Genomic DNA, 26,460 nt, shown 5'->3' on the forward strand with positions numbered 1-26,460 from the left:
TCTTACTTGTTTATTGTCATTTTTTAAAGCACCACAGTCAGCCAAATAAGATTAGAGAAAATTGTGAAAGAGAAAGCATTTCCTTCAATTCAGTCCTTTCATTCAACTCTCTTTGTACTTTGCCTCCTTCATTTTCTTTCTTTTGTTTGCTCATCACATTCAGAAGCTCACATTCTCTCATCTTACATGAGAGAAGCTATAAATTTCCCTTTTTGAAATAGTCATCTGCTATCTATATAACTATGAGCAAGCTGCTTACCCTCTTTGTGCCTTGGTTTTCTTATTTGTAAATGGCAATAGATATTACCTGTGTCATAAAGTTGTTACATGGATTGAATGCATTAAGGTGTGTCTAACACTTAACTCAGTATCTGTTTGTACAAAGTGCTAAATGACCATTTATCTAATAATTGCTAATGGAACCTAATAATAGAATAATGATAGAGAGCCATATGCTTCATTGCCAAGTTTCAAAATGCTAAACAAAAATGAGTTGTGAATTATTTTGAATGTGCAACAGCACAAGGGCTGGTGTTTTGCTTCTTCTGTAAAAAATAGACTTAAAGAATATCTTTAAAATACCAAAGGACTGTTGGGTCATTCTTCAGAAGACTACTGGCATAAAAGAGATTGTCCTAACAATCCCAGGAATAATAATGAGTCTCTTATTTTTATTGGAAAAGGAGACAACAACAGCCATATGGTATTGAACTGGTTAATTATTTTACGTATCTTCTGTAACTTCCATTTCTCTCATAATAGACATGGTGCTTTTAAAAATCCAGTGTGAATGCTCTAAATCATATGACCATTATTAAATATTATTTTAAAATTAATATGTCATGGTGAGTGTATTTCTGAGTCATCACATTCATGAACATTTAGAATATAACCTCACACTTTTGCTTTGAGAATACCTTATGCAAAATGATTTTGAAGGACATTTTGTTTCCTAGTATGTGTTTTCAGCAGGTGGCTAATGGCTTTTGACCTGCTGTAGCAGTATACAGCACTGAATGTCAGGCAGAATATTTTTTAAAGCTACATTTCCATTTTGTGTAATGAAGCACAGTAATTTTTTTGAGATTGCCTTGAATATTTTTCCAAACAATTATTGATAGAGATACGTTAATTTGGTAGGAAAGAGAAAGAAAATTGGCAATGTTCCAGCATTTAGGTTTTAAGAATATTTAAGTATAATCTGATTGCTAAATACAAATATTTTTTTAAAATAGTATCAGGTCAATGAATTTACATGTTAGAAGCCATGTAAAGTACATGGTATTAGCCTTCCACCTTTCCTGTATGGTTAGGCCATTGTTACTACTACTACTACTACTACTACTACTACTAATAATAATAATAATAATAATAATAATAATAACACATTTCAACCTACTCAATTTTCTCTTTAGTAATTTCCATTTTCTCTTGAAATTCATGCAGTATATTCCATGGCCTATTTTTATACAAACTTTAAGAATTATACATACTAAAGAATAATTTTCAAATTTTGTGTGAAAATAGACAATGGCATATATATAATGACAGAGATTGCTTAGGGCCCCAGGATTAACAATTTCAGATCATTGCCAATGTTAGTTTCAAATTAAGTATTGGCACAAGTATTTTTATAGAACCATAGTCTTTGTCATTGTGTATCACATTGAATAACACTCAAATTTGAACTCAGTGGAATTTTTGAGATAAACATGTGCATGCAGCTAGATCAGTGCCCAAAGTACCTTGTGGTATGGGTGATGGGAGACAATGACAATGTAAAGAGTTCTATTTCTCGTACTGTACATATTAGAGCTGGCATTTTGCCACTGGACTATATGATGAGGGAGGAATATTGTTTGTGAGCTTTGCATTTAAAGCATAATTTCTGCAGCTGAGTTCTAATTTTATTTATTCCCTTAGGTAATTACTGGTTTTCAGCATGCGAAGGTGGTATATTATTGAATTTTTTTAATGGTTAAACTTGTATAGTAGATGTCTTTTCTTTAAATTTAGGCACTAAAAATTCTCCCACATCAAAGTAGCTTGTGATTCTCATTTGTGGCTAGAGAGTTAATCATCTTTCAATAATGCTTTGAAGTTAGCTTTACTTCTTTTTTCTTCACCCAGCATGGGTTCATGAATAAAACTAACCACTGATAGGTATAGTGTATTATTGCTGTTGCCTATGGCTCTTGCTAATAAAAATTCCAAATCTGGTTAGTTTGCTGGAATCAAATCAATGTAGTATAGGCATACATTTTTTTCTGTTATAAAGCCCTCTCACAGAAAAAAGATAGGAAGGAAAGCATGTGGGTGAAGGGAACATAAGGTAATTCTGGATTTAAAATATTTTAGCTTTTCTGTCTGTATCGTGTTTTGTCTATAACTTGTGTGAGTTTTTACTTCTCACTGTCCTAGAATCCTTAAAATTAAAAATCCTATTGTTTAGGATGAAATTACTAAAAATTCCTGTAAATTAATGTATATGAATCTGCTGTTGTGTGGATGAAGTAGCATAGCAACGTCAATAACTTCTTTTGAGAAAATGTGTGTTTTTAAAAGCAGCTAGGTAAGAAACCATCAACTGAATAATAGAGTAGGTGATGCAACCATTGCTAAAATAACCTGGAATTCTGACGGTTTCTAAAATATGTCAGCTTGCTTACAAGATTATTTAATCACTAAATCACATTGGATTTGGCATTTTAACAAATAGGGTGCTTTGCACTAACATCATCAGCACAGAAAAGACTAGTGCCTGGATGCTTGCTTCACAAAGCAATGTGTGTATTTAGAAACCAGAGAACATGCCAGAGTGAGTGATGATTGAACAAGACATTACATACTCCATCCGGATGAACCAGGCTCAGGTGGAAAGGCCCTTAAACTGTGGTTAGGGGGGGTACAAAAAAGGAGCTTATTTTTTGCAAATTTTCATGCATAACACATTAGGTAGGAACATGGTCTCCAGAGTTGGATACACCCAATCAGTTTTAACTATTTCAAGGCTGGTCCCTTTGGGCAAATAAGTTATTCTATTTCAGCCACATATTTCTTAACTATAGCATAGGTATAGTAATGATATCGAATTTATACTATTATTTTGAGAAAAGTACCAAAATGAAACTGGTAATGAACAAAAACTGCCAGTTCCAGAGCCTTAGAAATCTTTATCATTTATAATATTTTGCATATAAGGGAACACACTGTTATACAGGCTCCTACGTGGTCTCAGAATCCATCTCAACACAAAACACCAGGAAGTCCCTACTATTTCACAGAAGTTGGCATTGAACATGAAATGTATTTGCACTCCCTGAGCTAATTCAACTCTACTCATCTTTTCTCTTCTTTCTATTTTGCTGACAGCCTCCCTAATGAAAATATCAGTTCAGGTACTTGCAAAGGTGAGGATGGAGAGATTGGTTATCCACAACAATGTTTGGGGACTGTGTTGAATGCTTTACAGAGATTTGTGTTAAGTGGGTGAATCCCAAATTTACATTTCCAGCCTTATCCTCTACCACAAGCTCCATTCATGCATTCATTAATTACCTGGCTCCTTTATTTCATTGTCTAATGGGTATCTAAACTTATTGTACTCCCTATTCACTGTCCTCCAGCCACACTGGGCTTCCTTATGTTCCTTAAATATTCTAAGCTAATTTCTGTCTTGGGACGTTTGTTCTTGCTGCTTTCTATGCCTGGAGGCCTCTATTCTTCGATTTTTATGCATTGTGTTCCTTTCCCTTATTCAAATGTCATTTCTTCTGAGACTGAGGTTTCTCTCTGCCAACTGTATCTCAGTCATCCCCCCATCCAGTCAGTCTCTTATCCAATCACTCTGTGGTATGGTTCTTCAGAGCCCTTTTGCATGTATACAAAATTGGAATTTATTTCTTTAATTTTTCCTTGTTTTACCTCTCACTCTAAAATATAAGTTCTCTAAAAGCAGTGGCCTTGCCTGGCTCTTAGAAGTGCTCTCAGCAACCTTTAGAAGTGTCATTCTTTTTTCCTTCATCTTATAGGTGACAAAAGTGAGGCCCAGGGAGGTTAAGTAGCTTGCCCAAGATCGCAGAGATTGGAAGTGGCAGAGCTGGGATTTAGGTCCCATGCTGTGCTCTAAAAAACTGTGCAACATTGCTTCCTTTTTCACAAATGAAGGTCAGGGACATTAATGGGAGGGAGGGGGCTATGCTGAGTTCTTCGAACTCCCTTTGAGACCCTGGGCTGGCAGTTATTGTTTGAGTCCCTGGTCTGGACATAGACAGACAAGAGCTGGTCCTGATCACTTTATACTCTAGCATCCTGGGCTTATCTTCTCTTCCCTTTTCCTTTTAGACTTAGTGCCCAAGATATGTGTAATTAATATTTTACAAGAATGCATTAAATCCCCTACTGCTTGGGAAAAAACAATGAAACATCAGATTTTAAAGAAACTCCCAAAGGGCTAGAATCCAGTTTTGAACACAGATGGAATTTTCCACATGGCTTAGAAAATATATAAGTATATATATTTTCATACACGTGCTGTTTTCTGAGCATTTCTTACTTGACAATGGTTACAGCTGTAGCTTTCTTTTTGTGAGTTTGCGTTAATAACATTGCTTTGGTTTTCACTTGCTTAATATAACAAGTTATTATATTTAACTTAGTCCTTATGACTGGAGGGTTCCACCTCACCTCACCATGTGATACTGAAGCTGAGCTATTTATATTGTTTTAACTAGACATAGTATAAAATAAAACAGGTTTTCTTGTAATTTATATCATTAAAATGTATAAATTATCTTTCAGCTTTTAGGAAAAGAAAAAATCAGGGCATTCGATTCCAATGGGAAAATTCACACCCCACAGATTATAGGGGAGTAATTATTGATGCTTTTTATTCTAGGACATTTGGTATATGTGGCTGCATTTGACCTTTTAGAAGCTATTGACATCATTTGGGAACTGCCAGTAAACCTGCCTTAATCAGTTAAACAGAAGGAATCGTAGCACTGTGGAACTGACTGACTGATTAATTTAAATCCAAACACAGTCCTGCCTGAATGCCCTTTGTAAAACCCTTGCACAAAAAAACCTTGCTTCCTTCAGAAGTGTTATAACCCACATCCTGCTGTCAGATCTTTTCAGCTCTGCTGGTCTTCTTAGGCTACAGGCATCGTCCTTAACCCCTCTTATGCTTCCTTTTATTTCATGACAACAATATCTATGGTTAGATTCGCAAAAATGCTCTACATTTCCCTCAAAGTTCCTTATTTGTATCCTAGGGAAAAGGTATTTTAAACTCCACTAATTGAGAGACGAAAATGGGAACTTATCTTAAACTAGCTTCTTTAGAAAAGGTATATTAGAACTTAATCCAGCTCTTCCTCTGGGACTTATAATCAAAATTAGAATCATGAAATGTTGAAGTAAGTTTTTGGTATTAGAGTAAGCCATCATGTATAATTCCTTTGATTTTTAGATTCAAAACATTGAAGGCTTTATAATTTGTGTTTAATTTGGGGAAAATATTAAAGTTAATCAACTCTTGGGTGAGTTCAGAGCTAGTATAAAGATGTAGTTCTGGACCTTTAAATGAAAGTGAAATTAAAATTCTTTAAGGATAAAACTTTGCATAGCTTCAGTCTATTACATAGACTGAGAAAAGGACCCATACATTGGGCACTCAGCTGGGGTTGGTTGCAGAAGAGGGCAGATATTTATGCGGGAAAGGTCAAAGATTTGCCATAGAACACTTTCATAGCACATAGCGTGTTGTATTGGAGCAGAACAACATCCTTCTTTTAAATATTAAAAAAACTGAGGCTCCACTTAATTACTCAAACTCTTAAAGGCCCTTACTTGGCCAGTTTCTATTTCTGTATCACCCAGTTACAACACTGTTCCAGAATACAGATGAAGCCTGTCAAAGAAGGTGGTGTCATCTGATTATCTGTAGTTTTGTTTATTACTATTAATTATGATAACTACTGTTTATGGAGTGCTTGTGATGTGCCAGTACCATATGCATTATCTTTATCTTCATAACTACATATGAGGTAGTACTATTGTTCTTCCTTTTTGAAAATGAGGAAGTGATGTTTAGGAAAGTCATGGAGGCTAGCCTCAGCAATGTAGTGAGACCCCATCTCTACACACAAAAAACATTAAAAAATTGCTGGGTGTGGTGGTGCATGCCAGTAGTCCCAGCTACTTGAGAGCCTAAAGTGAGAGGATTGCTTGAGCCAAGGTGGTTGAGACTGCAGTGAGCTGTGATAGTGCCATTGCACTCCAGCCTGGGCAACAGGGAGAGATTCTGTGTCCAAAAAAAAAAAAAAAGAAAGAAAAGAAAAGTAATACACTCAACTTGAATCACCAAAGCAGTCAGACGAGGTATTTTTTTTTCCTTTGAGTAGGATAAGATGGTAGCTAGATATAGGTAAGAGAAATGGGTAACAAGAGATGTTTCTCCCATTCCCCATAAGTTGCCTGGAGAATGTTAGGATGAGGTGAGTAATGTTGCCATAGGACATAAGTAAGGAATAAAAATTAAGGCCATTCCAGCCTTAATTCTTTAGAAGCAGTGGATTCACTGTGAGGGAATGGGAGCACACCTGCTTTCTGGCTGCGATGAGAAGCAGTAGAGGTCCAGGTGAGGAGCAGATTGGGGCATCAGGGACTCTAGAAGCCATGTGACACAGGAGGAACCACGGAATCATTTTGAGCCTCTGTTTTGTTTTTCATTTCTAAAAGTGAGATTTTGATTTCTACCTTTCCCTACCACACTGGGTTCTTTAAAAGATTGAAAAAATTGAATTTTAAGCACCCTAGAAAAATAGGATATAATAAATTTTGTGTTTATTTATTGAATAAGTATTTATTGAGGGAATGCCAAATGCAAGGCACGGTGCTATGTATAGAATAAGAGGTGAATATTGACTTTGTGTCTACCTTTCAGAAGATTAAAGAGAGTAGGAAAATAAGCAACTTGATAAATAACTATGCAAAAGTATGTTTTAAGTGCAGTTCTCAAGGTTAAGAACACTGAAAATTCTGAGACGGAACTGACTTCTGATGATGGGTCTTGAAGAACTGATAGGTTTTGGAATGGGTAGGGAGGAGAAACAGGAGAAGTGTGAGGGTTGCAGGGGGGATGGGGAGATAGATGTGGAATTCCAGGAGGAAGAAACAGTAAGAGCACAGGCCTGGAGGAGGGAAAGTATGGGGACATATTTGTGTATCAGATTGTCTAATTAGTTGTTGCTTAAAGTATCAGAAGGTCTATCTGGTAAAGATGGGCTTACGCTGAAACGGTGAAATGTGCACTTGATTTAGCAGCTCACAGGGGAGCCTTTTAGAGTTTTGGAGTTTGGTGGTAACCTGGTCAACGCAGTGTTTTATAAAGACGCATCAAGGACAAAGTGATGCATAGAATTATTAAAGGGGTGAGACACTGAAGTCAGGGAAGCCAGAACGTTATGAGATGCCTGATAAAGAAGACCTAAGCTAGAGGGTCAGTAGCGGGAATGGAACAGGAAGAGAGGGATCAGGGAAATTTGGTTGCTAACTGGATTTAAGGGTGATGGGGAGTCACAACCCTTTTGTCATTAGAAGTTCTTGGACTACTTTTTCATTAAGTCAGTATGAATTAGTTTTAATTAACATATCGAAATCCAAATGCTCATAATAAAGTTCCACATCCCACTGTCACTTTTCAGTCCTTGGAACATCTTAACTGGATTTAGAAAAAGTGTTCTATCAAGATCAGGGGAACCATGACTGTTGCTCATATGGACTAGGAGGAAGTTCAACCTAGATTATAAGGCTAAGCTGGGTTAGGATTAAGGGTGTTTTGCCTTATCCTCAGAAAAGTGACTTAGAGGAACCAGAAGAATGGCCACTGTAGCTGACAGTCAGGGCTTTAGAAATCCTGGCCAAATGTCCTCTCTCAGGTGGGACTTTAACCCTCATTTGCTTCTGAATTGGCACTTGCCATGATGAATTCACTTAGTTTAAGAAACAAGTTAGTTTCAGGGTCTTGCTCAACTCTAAACATCAATTTAAGATGGCTGACTGGGAGATAGATGAGATTTATAATACTTTTGAAAATTGATAGAGTTATTTCTTTAGGAAATACTGCTGGTTTGTCTGTTTCTTATGAAAGGGCATTTTCCTTTTTTTTTTTGAGACGGAGCCTCTCTCTGTCGGCCAGGCTGGAGTGCAGTAGTGTGATCTCAGCTCACTGCAACTTCCGCCTCCTGGGTTCAAGGAGTTCTCCTGCCTCAACCTCCTGAGTAGCTGGGACTACAGGCACGTGCTACCACGCCTGGCTAATTTTTGTATTTTTAGTAGAGACAGGCTTTCACCATATTGGCCAGGCTGGTCTCGAACTCCTGACCTCATGATCTGCCTGCCTCGGCCTCCCAATGTGCTGTGATTACAGGCATGAGCCACTGCACCAGGCCCCTCATTTTCTCTTCTAACTACTGTTTTCTTTCAGTTTGAGAACTTACACTATTGTTTGGATGTCTTTGAAGTCTTAGGATCCTCTTGGGAAAGAAGTGTTTTTCTCTGAATAAAAGAAGGTATACGTTATCCAGCAAGAACATGTCAGAGCTTGATGGGGCCAGTGTTGCTATTGGGTAGGTTTTGCCCCTGCCGCAGGTCTGTTTCTAACCTCTGGACCTCATGCTTCTGTGGGTGTGTACTTCACAAGGTCTGTCTCTTGCTGTCCTTTAGAATCAAAAGAAGAGGTAATTTTTGTTGGAAGTTATCAATTCAAGAAACAGTTTATGATCTTCTCTAATAAGGTGGTGAGATCACACTGACCAAAATATTTAGTGAAGTGGTGGGAGGAAATAGAACACTAACTAGTACAAGACACTGTGACAGTGTTGTAAATTAAGAGGAAAATAAAAACTAAGTGAGGCCTGGAATTAGGGAATGGAGGTTGGAGAAATTAGGCCTCTTTCCTCTAATGCAAGCCTCTCCAACAGGCCACATAATCTGGCCATGTGGGGCCATTTTTCTCACTCACACTTGACTTTTGTTTCTGCTGGTGGTCTTCCATATTTGCTTCAGCCATTCATAGTGTTAGAGACCTCTTGGTTTGGTCTTATTTTCGGATGTGCTCTTTTTGAAATGGTACCTTTTTAAAAAAAAATCTAACAAACCAGCTTTACTGTTGGACCGTTCTTTATGATTGTTACATCTCTGGAAAAGTCTAAACAAGTGCTCCCTTTTTGTGTGTGTATTGCCTAGATAACCTTTATTTGCTTTTTCCATCCTAATTCTGTTTAGACAGGTGGGTCATCTCCTCCTAAGTGTTGTTTGAAACAACCTTAAAATAGTCTGGCTAGCCTGTTAGGACCTAGACCACTGAAGCTGTCATTGGCCTTCTCTGAGGGCAGGTAAGCCAGGATTGCAAGTTCAGAACACAGTTCGATGAATTTCCATTGATTGAATTACAATAGTAACTCATATTCATAGTTAAATAAAGACCTTTTAAAAGCATATAATATGAACATTGGAAGACTCTCCTTCAAACCTAGTCTGCAATTGACACTGCTAGAAGCAACACTCCTGGCCATATGTCCTGGGTGTGTATCTTCTGGACATTTTTCAGTGCATATTCAGATGAATACATGTATTTATTTTAAAATTTGAATATATGTGTGATATATACATATATATACGCACATACACGGACACACACACAGAGCATTGTACTGTTAACTTATAGTAAACTTTGTGTTTTTGCTTCTCAAACTCAGAATCTCAGAAGAACAAATGAAAGGATAGGGGTAATTCCATTTTGTTGGAAAGCTTTTTCACTTTACCAGAATTTAGAAAATCTGAATTACTGTATGTTTTTGTGAGGGCTGACTTTACTGTTTTGCTTTCAGAATTTTTTCTAATCTGTATGGGAATGAAAAGCCCAACTTATCAATTAAGTTAAAATTTTCTACATATTCCAGATTGTAAATTGGTGCTGTTGTAATCCATTTTACTATTTTTGTAAGCAGTATTATTGTTATACTTTTGCACACTATTTACTCACAGGGGAAACATTAAAAGGTAGGCTTAGCTTCATCTAAATTGAAATAGAGATAATAATAGTTTCTTTGAACTAGCTGAGATCTAAATATACAGTACAGAATGACAACCTTCATTTTTTATTGTGATATGAATATCTTAAGATCTGGTGAGTTACTTGCTTATCTTTACAATTACAGTATTTGCAATAGCAAAATTAGACCACAGTATTGTTTAAAAACATGTCAATGTAATATTCATGGAGAAGAAAACAATAGCTTTCATAGTACAGATGATAAATTATATACTTATTAAAGTGTTGCATCTGATCAAATAAGTGTGGTATTTCATTATAGACTTGGTTTGTTGTTGAAACATTGTTATTTTAAGCAATTACTTTAAACTGGATATTTTAAAGAGAGGCTGTATTCCTCTGAATGTGGGTCACAGAGGCAGGGAAGGACAAATAGTTTAAAGGGAGACTGTTAGAAGTAGAAGTAATTCTGCCTGTGATGGAAGAGACTTAACCAGAAAACTGTGGCAGTAGTCAACAGATATCTTCTGATTTTGTCTGGGTGTCATAATTAGGCAATTCGCTGGAGGTGTTTTCTGGATAAGTGATGTATTGACAAGGATTTAGGAGATAAATAGAATGGGCAGCTGCCACCTCATGGAGAAGTAAATAGAGTCAGTTTTCATTGTTTTCAGTAAGCTGACCTCCAAAGGCAAAGATGTGAGCTTTCTTTTCAAAGGAAATGAAGTATTCACCATTAAGGATAAGGATGTTTGTAATGTGACAATGTTAATGCTAGTTAAATGAGAAAGCCATATATGAATACTTAGACTGTTGCTACCTGGGAGCATTATTTATTGACCTATGCCTTCGTCAGAGCTTCAGATGTGAGGGGAATGATGCTAACAGAATCATGTAAAGATATTTGTCATTAAAAAGTCACATCGCGATTAATAGATTCAGAATTCATCAAGTCCTCTTGCTCTGTGTCACACCCACTGCCTCTGTGACAACCTTCATTTCCTACTTAGCAAATCCAAGCCTGGTAGCTGGAGCCCCAGGAAGTTGTTAAAGCAATTAAAGGCTTCTGTCTCCCAGCACATTGCTTGGTTACCATAGTATCCTCTGCCTCCAAGTCTCTCCTGATGATGTCAGTATGCATACAGGGGTTGTTCAGAGCATCTACGTGGGGATGATTCACCCCACAATAAAGCCCCTCTCTCTCGTTGCTCGCTTTCCAGTGTGATTTCAGACATCTGTAGCAATAGAAGGTAAGTGCCTTGTTTTGCATATTGAAGAATTACTAAATGCTTCTATTATTCTGTTTCAGGTTTCTTGCTTTCTAAGATATACTACTGACTGAAATCATAGTGAATGGGAGCATTCAGTCAATTACTTAGAACAGATTTGTAGTTTGTACTTAAAGTGTGTGTGTGTATGTGCATAGGTGTGTGTGGGCAGGCACATGTGGGGTAGGCTTATAAAGAAAACTGAATGCACAGTGTAACGCCTGCTACTCTCCCTGGTAAACAGCAATAGCTTTTTATTTCAAACTATTCGAAATATGTAACTTCCTTGAAATATTTTGACAAGTGTCACAGGGCAAGTAGGGCTAATTTTTTAAAAGTGTGTAAGTATATTGTATTGGCATTTTATATATTTTACCCAGTTTAAATGATATTAACATTTGAAATATCTAAGATGGTATGGGAAGATATTAGAAAGAAGAGCCACGTTAAGTTGAGAATTTGCATGTTATAGAAATTAAAACATGTAGGACAAAGATATAGTTGGTGAAAGGGAGATGTATGAAGTTCAAAGTATAGTGATAATCATTCCATAGTTATGCCACACTTTTATAGCTTTTCAGTATCTCACACAATTTGATTGTAAAAATAATGCTTCTATTATTGTGATAAATGCAATGAGTGCTTCATGAAAGTTTTCCTTAAATATGTATCCATTCTTCTTAAGGATAATCCAGCTATGTTCAGCTTTACAGAAAGAATATAGTAGAAACAATTATAACATTCAGACAGAACAGTGATACATGAATATTTTCCTTGAGAAGTTAGTGCTGTTTCAGTTTTTCTCTGCCTTATCAATAAACAATCATAGGAGATATACCTAATGCTAAATGGCATGTTATTGGGTGCAGCAAACCAACATGGCACATGGATACATATGTAACAAACCTGCACATTGTGCACATGTACCCTAAAACCTAAAGTATAATAATAAAAAATAAATAAATAAATAAATAAACTAACAATAATGAGACACACGACCGGTTCCTCTCTATCAGCCTCCTTCTGAATCTCTTCATCCTGAGAGTTCTGCCCATAAAGTTAGTCTTGCATTTATTTCTTCTTCTTGATTCCAAGGGATGATTCAGTAGTACATTCTATGAAGAATGTAATACTTGGCCAGGCACAGTGGCTCACGCCTCTAATCCCAGCACTTCAAGAGGCCGAGGTGAGAGGATCGCTTGAGCCCAGGAGACCAGCCTGAGCAATAAAGCAAGCAAGACCTGTCTCTACCAAAAAAAAAAAAAAAACCCTTAAATTTAATGGAGTGGTAGATAACAGCAGTTTCTAATTAGTTAATAGATAGCTTTGCAGAGAAAAAAGAACGAGAGTAGAGTGGATGGGCTGGAGAAGGCTCCCGTTTCTTTACATAGTTGAACGTTTATTCTGTGTGGAAGGTAGGCAGATGGCTTTGCTGACAGGTAGGTAAATGGTTTAGACTGTCCCTCTCTAGAGAAATGTCTAAAATTTGCATTTTGTTTCTTGTATTTTTGAAGCCTTTAAAAATATACCCTGCTGTCTAACTTGCTTTTTTTCTGCATGAGATGATTCACCTTTCTACAAAGAATCAGTGAGAAGTACAGCTGTGAGAGAGGGTGAAACACTGCTTAAAAATTTAAATTTAATTGCTTTTAAGTGAAGGATATGTCTTATCTTAAATATCGAAATGCTTACTCTTTGAATTTCTTTCTGCCCTGAAAATAGGCTAAATGCTTTGACTTAATTTCTTCACTATTTTGAATACTTAATCCTGTTTGTGTTTGAAAATTTACTTGTTCGTTGCTATCAGAAAAAAGTTCCTAAAAAGTAGGAAAAATTACGATACTACCTAATTTAGATTATAATAGGTTAAATATTGAAGAAAGTCAGTCACTATAAACTGTTTCCATACTGTTTAAAACCTTTTCATTAAAACACTCACCTAATGCTTATGTTGGAAACAAGAATAATATATTCTAAGCTAAATTATATTAGGTTTTTGTTCTTTGCCATGTTAATGTGTGGGGTGACATAATTTAATTTCTTCAATAACCAACTCTTTGTAGTAACAATTAAGAAATATTTCTGCCGTTTTGAACCCTTAAAATATCCACGAAAATACACTTTTGCTGACTTGATTGATATGAGCAGCACTATAAAGAGTGTACTATAAAGATTACAGTTTCCTTCATGCTTGAATCAGGGAGTAGTTCCAAGTAGTTTTAGGCAGTGATTTTTAAAATTGGTTTAGGAAAGTTTTTACTTTATTTTTATGCTCTAATAAGGATGTTTTAAATTTTACAGATACTTAAACTTGTTTTTGCTGAAATATAGAAATGTCGGGTCTGTAGACTTTTCCAGCATGAGATGAATGAAATATGGCAGAAAAAGGATCACCTTGTCTCTCACTAGAAAGATAAGAAGTTAAGGCCAGGCGCAGTGGCTCAGGCCTGTATTCCCAGCACTTTGGGAGGCTGAGGCAGGCAGATCACCTGAGGTTGGGAGTTCAAGACCAGCCTGACAAACATGGAGAAACCCTGTCTCTACTAAAAATACAAAATTAGCCAGGCGTGGTGGCACATGCCTGTAATCCCAGCCACTCAGGAGGCTGAGGCAGGAGAATTGCTTGAACCCGGGAGGCGGAGGTTGCAGTGAGCCGAGATCGCGCCATTGCATTCCAGCCTAGGCAACAAGAGCAAGACTCCATCTCAAAAAGAGAAAAAAAAAAAAGTTAAATCAAACCAGTATCCAAAAGAATTAGAAAAAGTTCTGTGGGGAACATGGACTTGGAAATAAACATTTTGACCAGTGGTAGGAGAAGCTCGGGTTGTGAGGGACTGGTTAAGTGCTTTACTCAGTTTTCTGTGTTCACTCAGTGGCAGAGCCAGGGCTGATTGGAACTGGTGCCCACCCTTCTACAAGCCAGTTTTCATTTTCATGGCAGCATACTCTCTGGTCGGAGTTGAGCACTTTTTCCTAACCAACTTTTAAACTTATTTTCTCCCATTACAAGAGTGATGAAAAAGTAGCATAATAACTATTAGTTTTCTACTGTTGGCTGTAACAAATTGCCATCAACTTGGTGGCTTAAAAAGTACAAATTTATTATCTTGCAGTTCTCTTGGTTACAAGTCTGACACAAGTCTCAGTGCACTGAAACATCAAGGTGTCAGAAGGGCTAGATCTCCTTTCAGGAGGCTCTAGGGAGAATTCCTTTCCTTGTCTTTTCCAGCTTCTAGGGCTGTCTGCATTCCGTGGCTCCTGGCCATCTCCTTCCATCTTTACAGCTTGCAAGTACAGACTGAATCTTCACTTTGCCATCTCTCTGGTTCTCTGCAGCCAGGAAGTTTATCCACTTTAGAAGAGTCATGTCATTAGATTGGGCCCACCTGGATAATCCAGGAGAATCTCCCCATTTTAAGATCCTTAAGCTTAATCACATCTGCAAAGTCCTTTCGGCCATGTAAGTTAACATATTCACAGGCTCCGGGAATTAAGACATGGATATCTTTGGGGGCCATTATTCTACCTGCCACAGAAGGATAACAAAATGCATGGCTGATTTAATCAACATTAAATTCACACATCTGATATTTTTGCTGAATATCATAAATTAAACTAGTGATTGCCAATAGAGACTATGAAACTTTGACCTAATTCATTGGATGTAATCATCCCCAAGGATATTAAAATGCCTCAAGATAATTAATGTGGGAAAATCAGATTAGAAAGAAATGTTTCACCAACTCAAATGTTCAAAACTCTTAGGTACAGATGGGAGCCTCATAAAGTGACACTATTCTCAGTTTAATATTTTTATTGAGAGGCTCACATCAGATGAAGTTAATTAAACAAAACTGATTTGGGACTTCAAAATTTCCATTAGTTAACTCCTATGTGAATCAGCTGCGGTTTCTTTAGAACCAGAAGGGTAATACTGGGGCCACTAGAGAGCCAAATGTGAGATCTAGTAACCCTGAGTTTTGAATAACACTGTCGTTTATGGATCTGGCATTAAGCCATATGAGTCACAAAACCTAGCAGATGAATCTGCCAGGTATGCCCTATACAGTTTCCTAGGAAAGGTACAATATATACATTAATCAACAACTTTAAACATGAGGGCAACAGCTGCAAAAATAGTTTCTTTTATTGTTCACGTCCTGTGTTAATCATACATTTAAGTTAAATGATAGCACGTGGATCCCTCCACGTGAAGCATAAGATAATTTATATCTAGTAGCTGTATTTTAACTTCTGCTAAACACAAGTGGTAAAGATGCAGAAGAGAAACTGCTGTAGAATGTTAGTTTTGGACAGAAAGCCTACATTTACATTTTGCTGTGGTTCTCTGAAAAAAAGGAGATGGAAAGAAAACCAGCTGTTTTCCTACACATATTCTTTTTTTATTTTTAGAATCAATTCCTGGAGAAAAACTAAATAGTACCTTAGGACCCTTGCTTAGACAATGGCTTGTGAAAAGCACATTTCTTTGCAGGAAGTAGTTATTTTGACACTGATTCTTTTTCATACTACAGTGTACAGCAACCTTAGGATTCTATATTTAAAAAATCTGATTTTATGTCATTATGAGATTGATTTGTCAATCAAAATACCATCATTAAAGGAGAGATATTATTTAACAATGAAGTTAAAAATGAAAATCAGCTGGTTATTTAATTTAATAAATAATGAAATAGCAATCTATCAAAAATATCTCCATAAATAAAATATACATTGTTATTTCTTTATGTACATAGTAAGCTCACTTCAGTGTTTAGTTTCTTTCATCTATCAATAGTATATACTAATGCAAGTGCTTACGTAAATAAAAAGAAAACCCAAATACCTTTAAACGTTTGATTATTTTTAAAAAGTATACAGAATATTCAATTTAATATGTATTTTATCCTACTACAGTAAATTAGAGAAGAGATGAAATCTATTTTGCTTATTTAAAAAAAAAAAACCTCGCAGAGCTGTTGCCTTCTTTGTGATAGAAGAGACTGTTTAATCTTTAAAACATTTTGAACTGGCTTAGTTGCTTTACTAATCCCTTTACTTTGTTAAAAATTATCTTAAAAGTTTATTTTTGAGAGAAATCGGAGATAAAGGAACTAATGGAGATGAGAGTTTTGAGGTTTTGAATCTTACTTGGTCAGTGGAGATGGATAAAATAGAAGCGGACTTCAAAATCAGAAACTTCGAAGATCTTAATTTCTCACCAACTATGTTGAAAACCAGTACAGAGTTTTATTTCCAGGGAGAATTTTTCCCAGTGATGGTAGTAAAGTCATGCAGCAAGTAAGCAATGGAACTAGGAAGTTATCCTATGTCGTAACTACTCCAAAGACATTGCAGATCAGAGAACCATTGCAAGCTCTCCTCATTTTTCTCACTGATCTTTCTCACTTAATCTCACTGATTCAGTTGTTTTTCTTTCATTTATTGTTGCTTTAATTTTACTTCCATCTTTAAATGAGGGCGAAACTTGAAGAAAGACATGCAGTTATTGAAACTGTTTATGAAGAAAGTTCTTTTACTTTAATTTGTGGAATGCCCCATTTCTGCCAGTGTCTGCTATGGAAATGAAATTCTATAACTGGAACAATTTTTCCATTAACTCCTCTAAAACAGTCTGCTTTGGAGCGAGGATTAATGGAAATAAAGGGTGCTCTTTCTGCAGGCAAAATCTTGTGACCTGGGGCAAATAGGGAGAAGAAAGGTTAAGCAGCAATACTTAAAGGGCATGAAGCCATAGGAACAGATGGTAGCCATCTTTGCGGGGGGTTTGCTATGAAGAGTGCACTGGGGACTAGCCACGTTAAAAAGCTTAGAGGGGACTGTGCCCCATATCTGTTGCTTACTGACTGTCATAGATGATTTTACAAAAATTAAGGAGTCTGCGGTAGGGGCAGGAGGCTGGTTCCTGGATGTAGCCCCAGCAATGCTGGGAAATAGAACTGTTTCCATGTGCTTTTTCTTTATGCCAAGGGTGCATGAGGGGACGGCAACTGGAGACCATCGGGTCCCCTTTAGTATTTATAAGCAAGGGAATGAGCTCACTAACTCAAAGATTTTAATAAATTCAAACCTTCCAATAAGAAATTTATGCTGCAATTTAAGTTCAAAACTTCCCAAGAGTCTCAGTAGAGAAAATGACAGAGGAATATGATTTACTAATTGTATTATTAGAATACAAGAGTCAGGTGGCATTGTTTACCTTATTGCCAAAGGTCAGTTCTGTCTTCTTCAATCAGGATACAATCCAAATAATTACTATTGAATGCCCTCACGTGCGTGATGGTGCACTAAGTACAATGCAGAATTAATCAAAGGACAGTGTGACCTCAGATCTCAAGTAGTTTAAGCTGAAAACGTCTCTCTCTCTCTCTCTCTCCCCCTCTCTATATATACATATATAGATATATACATATATACGTATATATACATATATAGATATATACGTATATAGGTATATACATATATAGATATATACGTATATAGGTATATACATATATAGATATATACGTATATAGGTATATACATATATAGATATATACGTATATAGGTATATACATATATAGATATATACGTATATAGGTATATACATACATATGTATGTATATAGAGATATATACATACATATATATGTATATAGAGATATATACATACATATATATGTATATAGAGATATATACCTACGTAGGTATATAGAGATATATACATACATATGTATATAGAGATATATACCTACGTAGGTATATAGAGATATATACCTACGTAGGTATATACAGATATATACATACGTATGTATATACAGATATATACATACGTATGTATATATACACGTATTTACGTATACACATATGTATATATACACATGTATTTACAGATATATACACATATGTATATATACACATGTATTTACATATACACATATGTATATATACACATGTATTTACATATACACATATGTATATATACACATGTATTTACATATACACATATGTATATATACACATGTATTTACATATACACATATGTATATATACACATGTATTTACATATACACATATGTATATATACACATGTATTTACATATACACATATGTATATATACACATGTATTTACATATACACATATGTATATATACACATGTATTTACATATACACATATGTATATATACACGTATTTACATATACACATATGTATATATACGTATTTACATATACACATATGTATATATACACATGTATTTACATATACACATATGTATATATACATGTATTTACATATACATATGTGTTTATATATACATGTATTTATATATACATATGTGTATATATACATGTATTTACGTATACACATATGTATATATACATGTATTTATAAATACATATGTATTTATATATACATATATTTATATATACATACATATATTTATATATACATAGGTATTTATATGTATATAGAGGATAACTTTCTTATTACTTAAAAACTATTATTGTTTTATTTTCATGGTAATTTTTGCCAAGCAGCAAATTGCAGTTGGGTTTTAATAAATTCATTTTATTTGCATTCAGTGAAAGAGTATATTTTTCTTAAAATTCTGAATTGATGTATTTATTTGATGGCAGATCTGCGGTTATTCCATTAAGCTTTTTATCTCTGCCCTATGCTTTCCCAACCCCCATCCCACTTGCCTGACTGTAAAACTCACATATCTTTCTTTTGCATTCTTTCTGTGATAGAGTTTTCCCCTCTTTCTTATACAAACCTGTGTGTGCAGCACACATGCACACACACACGCACCCCCCATACACAGTTACTTTACAATGAACTGTTCTAAACCTAGTCCTTCTCTTTACTTTCATTCCTCTATCTTCCTTTAGTCTCCCTATAACTTGTATTTTGAGCAACCAACTCCTATTTATTGCACCCCCACTGAGTGTAAAACACTATGCTACACACTGGGGCCTCCCCGTCATTTCCCCACAGCAGATCCTTGCTTCTACAGTTAACAGTATTTCCTTCTGATGGGGACAAGTTAGGTAAAATAAAGGAGATAGTGGGCAGAAGGAAAGGACGTTGTTGGTTATAGAGCGAAGAAAGTAAAGATAGAAACCAGGAGAAAGGGAACTGAAACAGAGCACCGAGATTGTGTTGGGATTTTCGAATCGTGTTAGGGCAATAGGAGGAGGTAAAGAGGCAGCAGTAGCAAAATGTTTTTGAGGGTTTTATTAGGCATTTTCTGGTGAATAAAATAGATTACTATATTTACACATTGAACCTTCTGCATTAAATTACTAGTTTATCCTTTCCAACTAGCTAGAATCCAAGTTTAAACACCCCCAAACCTTACTTACATTTCTTTGATATCGCTGTAGCTATTCCAGTATCCTGCCCATCCTCTGGCCCCCATTTCTCCCTCTGTCTTGCTTAACTTTTAAAATGAAGTCCCTATTTAGAAAAAACTTGTGCTTCGTAAATGAAACCTAAAAAGGAAGTTGTTCTTATGCCAAAAATCAGCGTATATCTGACTTGTTATCTAGAGTTATCTCCTAACATGTTAGCTCCATGAAGATTTTCTGATTAGTTTGAACCATTGTTGAAAGACTGGTTGTGCAGAAACAATAGGTTGGCATTTGTCCAAACTTAGTAAAGTGTCGAAAGTTGGAAGAGTAACTGATTTTTCTAGTCACTGTAGTTTTCATTATAACAATCTCCTTTATAGATTTGGTTTACAGCCTATATATTTTTGTATCATAGCAGATTTTGCACTGGTTATCTAGTTTAAAGTTTCAGTATTTGGGATTTTTTCATCTTTTCAATAATGTCAAAGAAATGTTGGGTTTAGCGGTTTTTAAACTTGGGATCTGTAAAAAAGAAAAAGATCATTCTTGATGAAAGGTTTCAGTGAGTCATCCAGAAATTTATACTTATGCCTCCTGACAGCCAGTAATTATTGGATTGCAGTTATTTTTCAGAGGTGTTTACCCTGAGTTGAGGTTTTATGTTACTGATGATCCATGAGTTTAACTCTCATGTTAATCCAATAGTTTAAGTCATCTGCCAGCCTGTGTAAAATTACTATTTTACCGCTGGACACACATTTTAATTCTTTGCCACAAAAGCAGCATTGGGCTCAGAGAATTAAGGCATTCTCTGCCTCAAGGAACTTACATTATAGGAGGAGAGAGAAGGTGAGAACACAAGGACTATGATGCCACACTGGTGCAAATGCCACTATTTCTTTGCTCCCCTTAGTAGCAAAACTGCTCAAGTACAGTCTGGGCATGTTGTTTCCATTTCTTTTTCTCTTAGTAACTCTTGAACCCACTTTTGAGAACCCTCCTCTCCTTCAAAGCCACTCACATCAGGATCACGGGTGGCTTCAGGTCAAGAGAGTGGTCAGTGCTGTGTCCTCCTCTGACTTGACTTTTCAGCATCATTTGGGACACGTAGTTTTTCTGTACTCCAAAAAGTGCCACATTCATCTGGTTTTCCTTCACCCTAACTCACTGTTCTTTCCAGTCTCATTTGCTCATCATCTTCCTGACTCTGAAAGTTGGAGTATCCTATAGTTTAGTCCTACTTTCTTCTCTACTAAAACTCACTCTCTTCATGATCTTATTCTCTTATTAAAGTCTCATGGCTTTAAATTCCATCCATATGCTACAGTTTTCAAATTCATATTGCTGATTTGCACCTCTCTCATGGGCTCTAGACAATATATTTCTGCTTGGGGTATATAATAAGCATCCTACAAATAATATGTCCCAAATTCCTGATCATTTTCCTCTACCAAACTTGCTTTTTCTATTTCCAATCTCAGTTATCCCAGAAATAATCAATATTAACATGTTGGTATGTATTTGTCCAGGCTCCTATGGGGATACATGTTTATTTCTCACTCTCACTCATGATATCATATTGTGTATGCTGTTTTCTTCCTCTTTTTCCCTCATTTACTTTGAACATGTTTTATATACTCTTAAATATTATTTAAAACCTAGCTGTTAGTAGTTACTTAGTTGTACCACAATTTATTAACTAATCCCTTGTTGTTGGACATTAGGTTGCTACTCTTGAATTACTATTATAATTAAAATTTAAAAATAAAAAGAAATACATCATTCTAATTTTGTACTATCTCAATATGGTAACCACTTGCTACATGTGGCTGTTAAGTAATTAAATATGGCTAGTTCCAATTAAAATATGCTCAAAATGTGAATACACACCAGATTTCAAAGTTGTAATTTGAAAAAAGAAGGTACGATATTTTATTAATAATTTTTATATTGATGACTTAGTGAAATAATATTTTGGTTATATTAGGTTAAATGTGATATATTTTTTAAAGTGATTTCACTTTTGCCTTTTTGCTTTTGAAAAAAGCAAAATTACTATCAGAAAATTAAAAATTAAATGTATGGTTCACATTATATTTTTATTGGATGGCACTATCGTTAGTTCTTGCTTAGATTTTTGTAACAGCACTTTAACTTGTCTCCTGACTCCTGCGGTCTAATGTCAATAGAGTGGCCACAGTGATTCTTCCAAAACATGTATCAGATCATGTCTCTCCTCTCCTCAAAACGCTCCAGAGGCTTCTCATCTTATTTTTTAGTCAACCAAGTCCTCAGAAGCCACGCCTTAGAAAGCTGGTCCCTGTCTACCTTTTGACTTTATTTCTCCCTATCACAAGCCAAACATATTTCCATACTGGGCCTTTTTAATTGCTCCTCCCCCTTCCTGGAGTGCTGTTCCTCCAGGTGTCTGCAGGGCCTGTGCAGTCGCCTCTTTCAAGTCTTTTCTTCTTTGTAAAACCTTTACCGAAAACCTATTTAAACTTTTTTTCTCAAAAAAAAAGTCCTATTTAAAATTATGACCTTACCCTGCCCGACTGCTCCCAATAACCCCTCTTTCTTGCTTTTTTAAAAAAATTCTTAGCACTTATCAAATCTAACATATCTTTTTTTATTAATTACATTTATTTTTCTGCTTTTCCCCACCAGAACATAAGTTGCAGAAGGGCAGGAGGCTTTGCTTTATTCACTTTATTCAATGTAGCAACATAACAAAGAGTATAATGGATTATATTCTACTCTGAATTTAGTAAGTTAGCATAGTAAATAACCTGTTACATAGAGAACACACAGTTCCTTTCAAAAACAATCGTGAGATGTGGCCTCTAGTCTTATAAAAATTAACAGTTGAAAAAAAAAGAGGAAAAGGTAGCATACCAGTTATGTAACTGTCAAATGTTTAAACCTATTCTGCCCTTTACAGACCTTATCCCAGTGACGTCTTGGTGGCATATGACACTGTAGATCACCATTCTCAAGAAATAAGTAGGCATGAGGAAGCATTATGAACTGTCAAGTGTCTTTGCTCAGGATGTCCTTTGTCCAGTATGCCCTTCCCTCTGCCTCATTTGTTCCAGAGAAAGCCTTCTTATCCCTCTGAAAGTCTCCCCAAGTCCCAGCAAGATGACTTCTCCCCTCCTTTGTCCACCAGTCATGCAAGGTCTTGTTATATGTGTGGCCTTTTTTTACGTTCAGTTATTTGCTAGACTTAGATCCTTCAGGGCAGGTGTCATCTTTATTTACTTTTATGTTCCAAATCTCAATATGTAATAAGCACTTGATAAATGCATCTTGAATGAATCAATTTCTTTTGTTATGAATGCACATTTAGAGTTTGGAAATCTTTTCATCATATTTGTGCACACATACCTCTTCTCAAACTTAAAAACATAACACACTTTTGAGATTTATATGAATCTCTGAATTTACTCTTTAATTCTTGATGCCAAAATATTTGATGGTAGTGAGAGGGCAAAAGAGAATAACTGAGCTGGGAGGATACAAAATAGAAAGACAAAGGAGAGCTGTTTCTCTTTAATCTCTCCCTATATTCTTTGCTGCTTGCTTGCACTTTGCAGTCAAACAGATCCTGAAACCCTCCAGAGTGGAAGTGCAAACCTTACGTTATAATTGTACTTGCACATTTTCTGTTCAAGTGGTGAAATATGTGATGAAATGTGAGTTCTAGAATAAATTCATTTATGAGAATAATAGCAAACAGAAAAACAAAGTAGAACAACAAATTGAAACAACCTACCATCACTTTGGAGAAAATGAGTAGGGTGTCACTTGCTAGAAAAGTTTTGAAAGTGCTGGTATGATAATATGAACATATTCACAAATATACATATAATAATATAGATTTGTATTTATATATTTATATATATTTATAAATTTGTAAATTTTCTCCCTTATTGAATTTTAGTAGGGTGACTCTTAGGTATCCAAAATATTTGTGTGTAATATTTTATTTTTTCAGATATTGCCTCTTCACTTTAATTCTTTCACAGACATTAGCATTGCCTTAAAAGAAACAATGTAAACCATTGCACTGCAATAAAATAGAAATATTTTTGAGAGGACAGTCATACTACCCACATTTTGTTCTTAATCAACAGTGCTCATATTTTTGTTTTTTTGCCAGTACTATATATAGGGATTTCTCCTTTCATTTACGAAAGAAAGTACATGGTATGTCTCGTACTCTGAAAAAGTGCAGTTCTGGCAGTTACCCTGGATGATTATGCTATCATAATTAAAACACAGATGGAGCTCATTTCTTTCCCAAGTCTTTGATTGGCAGACACTCTGTGATCAACACTCCTCTCTGCTGAACACATCAGCACCATCTGCCTTCAGTCTGCCTGGAGAGGGTGGTCGCAGTAGAATTTCCCCATCATCACATGATACTTTAAATAGAGTATGTTCCTTTAGCTGAAGGCATCAAATAATTTATGCAAAAAATACATATATTTTTATCACTGTTGGTTTGCAATTTAATGAAATATTTATTAATAATTGTGTTCTTAAAAAAATTCATGACTCCTTTTCTCCAATTAAAATATTTAGAACATAGCATAAAATCACCACATCTTGGAAAAGTTTAAGTTTCTAAATAAATTCAGCTGATGGGGCATTTTGTTTTTAGTGAGATTGTCAGAGATGATTTCAAATCAGGGTCCTGCATGTTGTTAGAGATGATTTCAAATCAGGGTCCTGTGTGTTAAACCATTCATGCAAGAGCTACTCAGAAATGAAATTACTTCAGTATGCTCTCTCTTAAGCCTAACATTAAAATAGTTTCAAAAGAATATGCTCATTTTAAAATTTTTATAACTGTTAGATTATGATAAATGGTACTTCTTGGATATTACAATAAGAAATGGAAAGAAATTTATGCTCACCCAATTTTAATACAGATAAGTGAATGTAGGTTGATAATTATGTAGAAAAAGATGGATTTAAGATATTGGAAGCACAGGAAAAATGGTATTTTTAAGAAGAAGAAAAAGATAATTACTTCATTGTCCTAGAAACATTTTGCAATATATGGGTACTTGCACAAACATATAATCTAGATTAGTGAGGAATACCATGTATTATGCATAATAACATGAATTCTGTATATAATGAAATAATAATGAAAAATTGGTTTGAATTCTTCCTTCCCTGTCCACATGGATAAGTAATTATAATTGACAAGATGAAAACATGCTATGTAGTACTTATGGGAAAAATGGAATGAATTAAAGTTTATTCCACAGAATGTTAGAACAAAGAATAAAGGAATTAAATTTAAAAACATTCTGAAGAACCCTGGAATACACTCATTGCTGTGGCTCCTGTGGAAGCCCACTTACAAGAAAGGGCAAGAGTGACTTGGATTTTGGCAAAAATTTGAGGATTAGATTGGTAAAGCTAATCACTTCACAGTTGGAGTGAGAAGATGAGTTTTGGAGGTGAACCAACAGAGGAGAAGGAACATAGTATGAATATATAGAAATTTGTCATCTTCTATACCTTTAAAGATAAACTCTGAATTAGATTTTCATTTTGTTTGACTATATAATCACCTCTATTCCAGCTTGGAATTTTTCAAGGTAAGGATTGGAGATGGGAAGGGAGAAAGAAGAGTTTTAACCTTCTAAAACCATTTATCCTGCGGAGCTTACATGCTCATGAGGGAAAGAATGAGGATAATTTTGATATGAAGGATTGGAATAAGTGTTATAAAGAAAGTGGAAGTTCAGAGAAAGGAGAACGTTCCCCAATTCAGGGGTATGTCTAAGAACACCTGAACACAGACTCACTCACTCAAGTCCTCTTTCTCTAACTGGCGCTGTCTTCCTTCCCAAACTATTTCTTTCTGGGCCAGTTTCATTTTGTGTTGACATTTTCTATATAGTTTACATTTACAAATACCCACTTGTACAAATACCCCTTATTATGATTATGAATATAATACGGATCTCCAGAGAACTTTATTAAATGTCATTTGGTTAATAACCAACATTTATTGAGTACCTACTGTGTGTCAGACACTTTTCTAAGCACCTTTTCATTTTACTCTCATAGCAAACCTATGAAGAAAGTAGTATTATAATTATCTTATTTTGCAAATGAAGAAACTGCCTAAAATGACCCAGTTAATCCAGTAGAGAGATTGGGATGACTTTGACAGACTGGCTCCAGATTGCCATACAGTAGATTCCCATAGGTTCTTGGAAAAACTGTGACTTTAAGTGAAATAATATATAATGAAAGCAATTTTACCATAAGCGAATTTAAGTTTCTACTGCATATTTCTGGTCACAAAAACAATATCAAACTTCTAAATAAAAACCTAAATTGCTTCTCATATTAAACATCGAAATAAGTGTGAGTTATACATACATTTAAGAAAGACTAATAAAAGCAAGTAAGACAATTATTTACCCAATTTGGGGGGATTCAGTCAGTGATAGTAGTTGTAGTGGTGTTGGGTTAAATCCAGAGATAAATGTCTTCAAAGAGAAAATTGTCAGGCACAGCTCCTACCACCATGCAGATCAAAACCAAATAATAACAATTCTGGCGGGCCCCCTGAGCACTTTCATTTTGCATCATTTATTGTTGTACATTTGTATGATTATCATCTACTTTATACATTTTTATTTGACAATAATTTGTACTCATGTGCTCATTCATCTATTTATTTTCCAACCTGCTTATTCTAATTTAGAATGACAAGTGGCCAAAGCCTATCCTGGCAGCTCAGG

General features: G+C 35.4%; 1 protein-coding gene across 8 annotated transcripts in view; it reads left to right on the plus strand.

Annotated features, from left to right (window-relative positions):
- Positions 1-26,460, plus strand: part of PAM (peptidylglycine alpha-amidating monooxygenase) — a 273,239-nt gene that overhangs the window by 36,396 nt on the left and 210,383 nt on the right. The window contains exon 1 of one of the 8 annotated variants that reach the window (XM_030817281.1): positions 10,965-11,310. The exons of the other annotated variants lie outside the window; for them this stretch is intronic. The gene's annotated coding sequence lies outside the window, so the exon portion shown is untranslated. Of the gene's footprint in view, positions 1-10,964; positions 11,311-26,460 lie in introns of those variants that run through there. 8 annotated transcript variants of the gene reach the window in all.

The sequence above is a fragment of the Nomascus leucogenys genome, chromosome 2, assembly GCF_006542625.1.
Source record: "Nomascus leucogenys isolate Asia chromosome 2, Asia_NLE_v1, whole genome shotgun sequence".
Lineage (NCBI taxonomy): Eukaryota > Metazoa > Chordata > Mammalia > Primates > Hylobatidae > Nomascus > Nomascus leucogenys.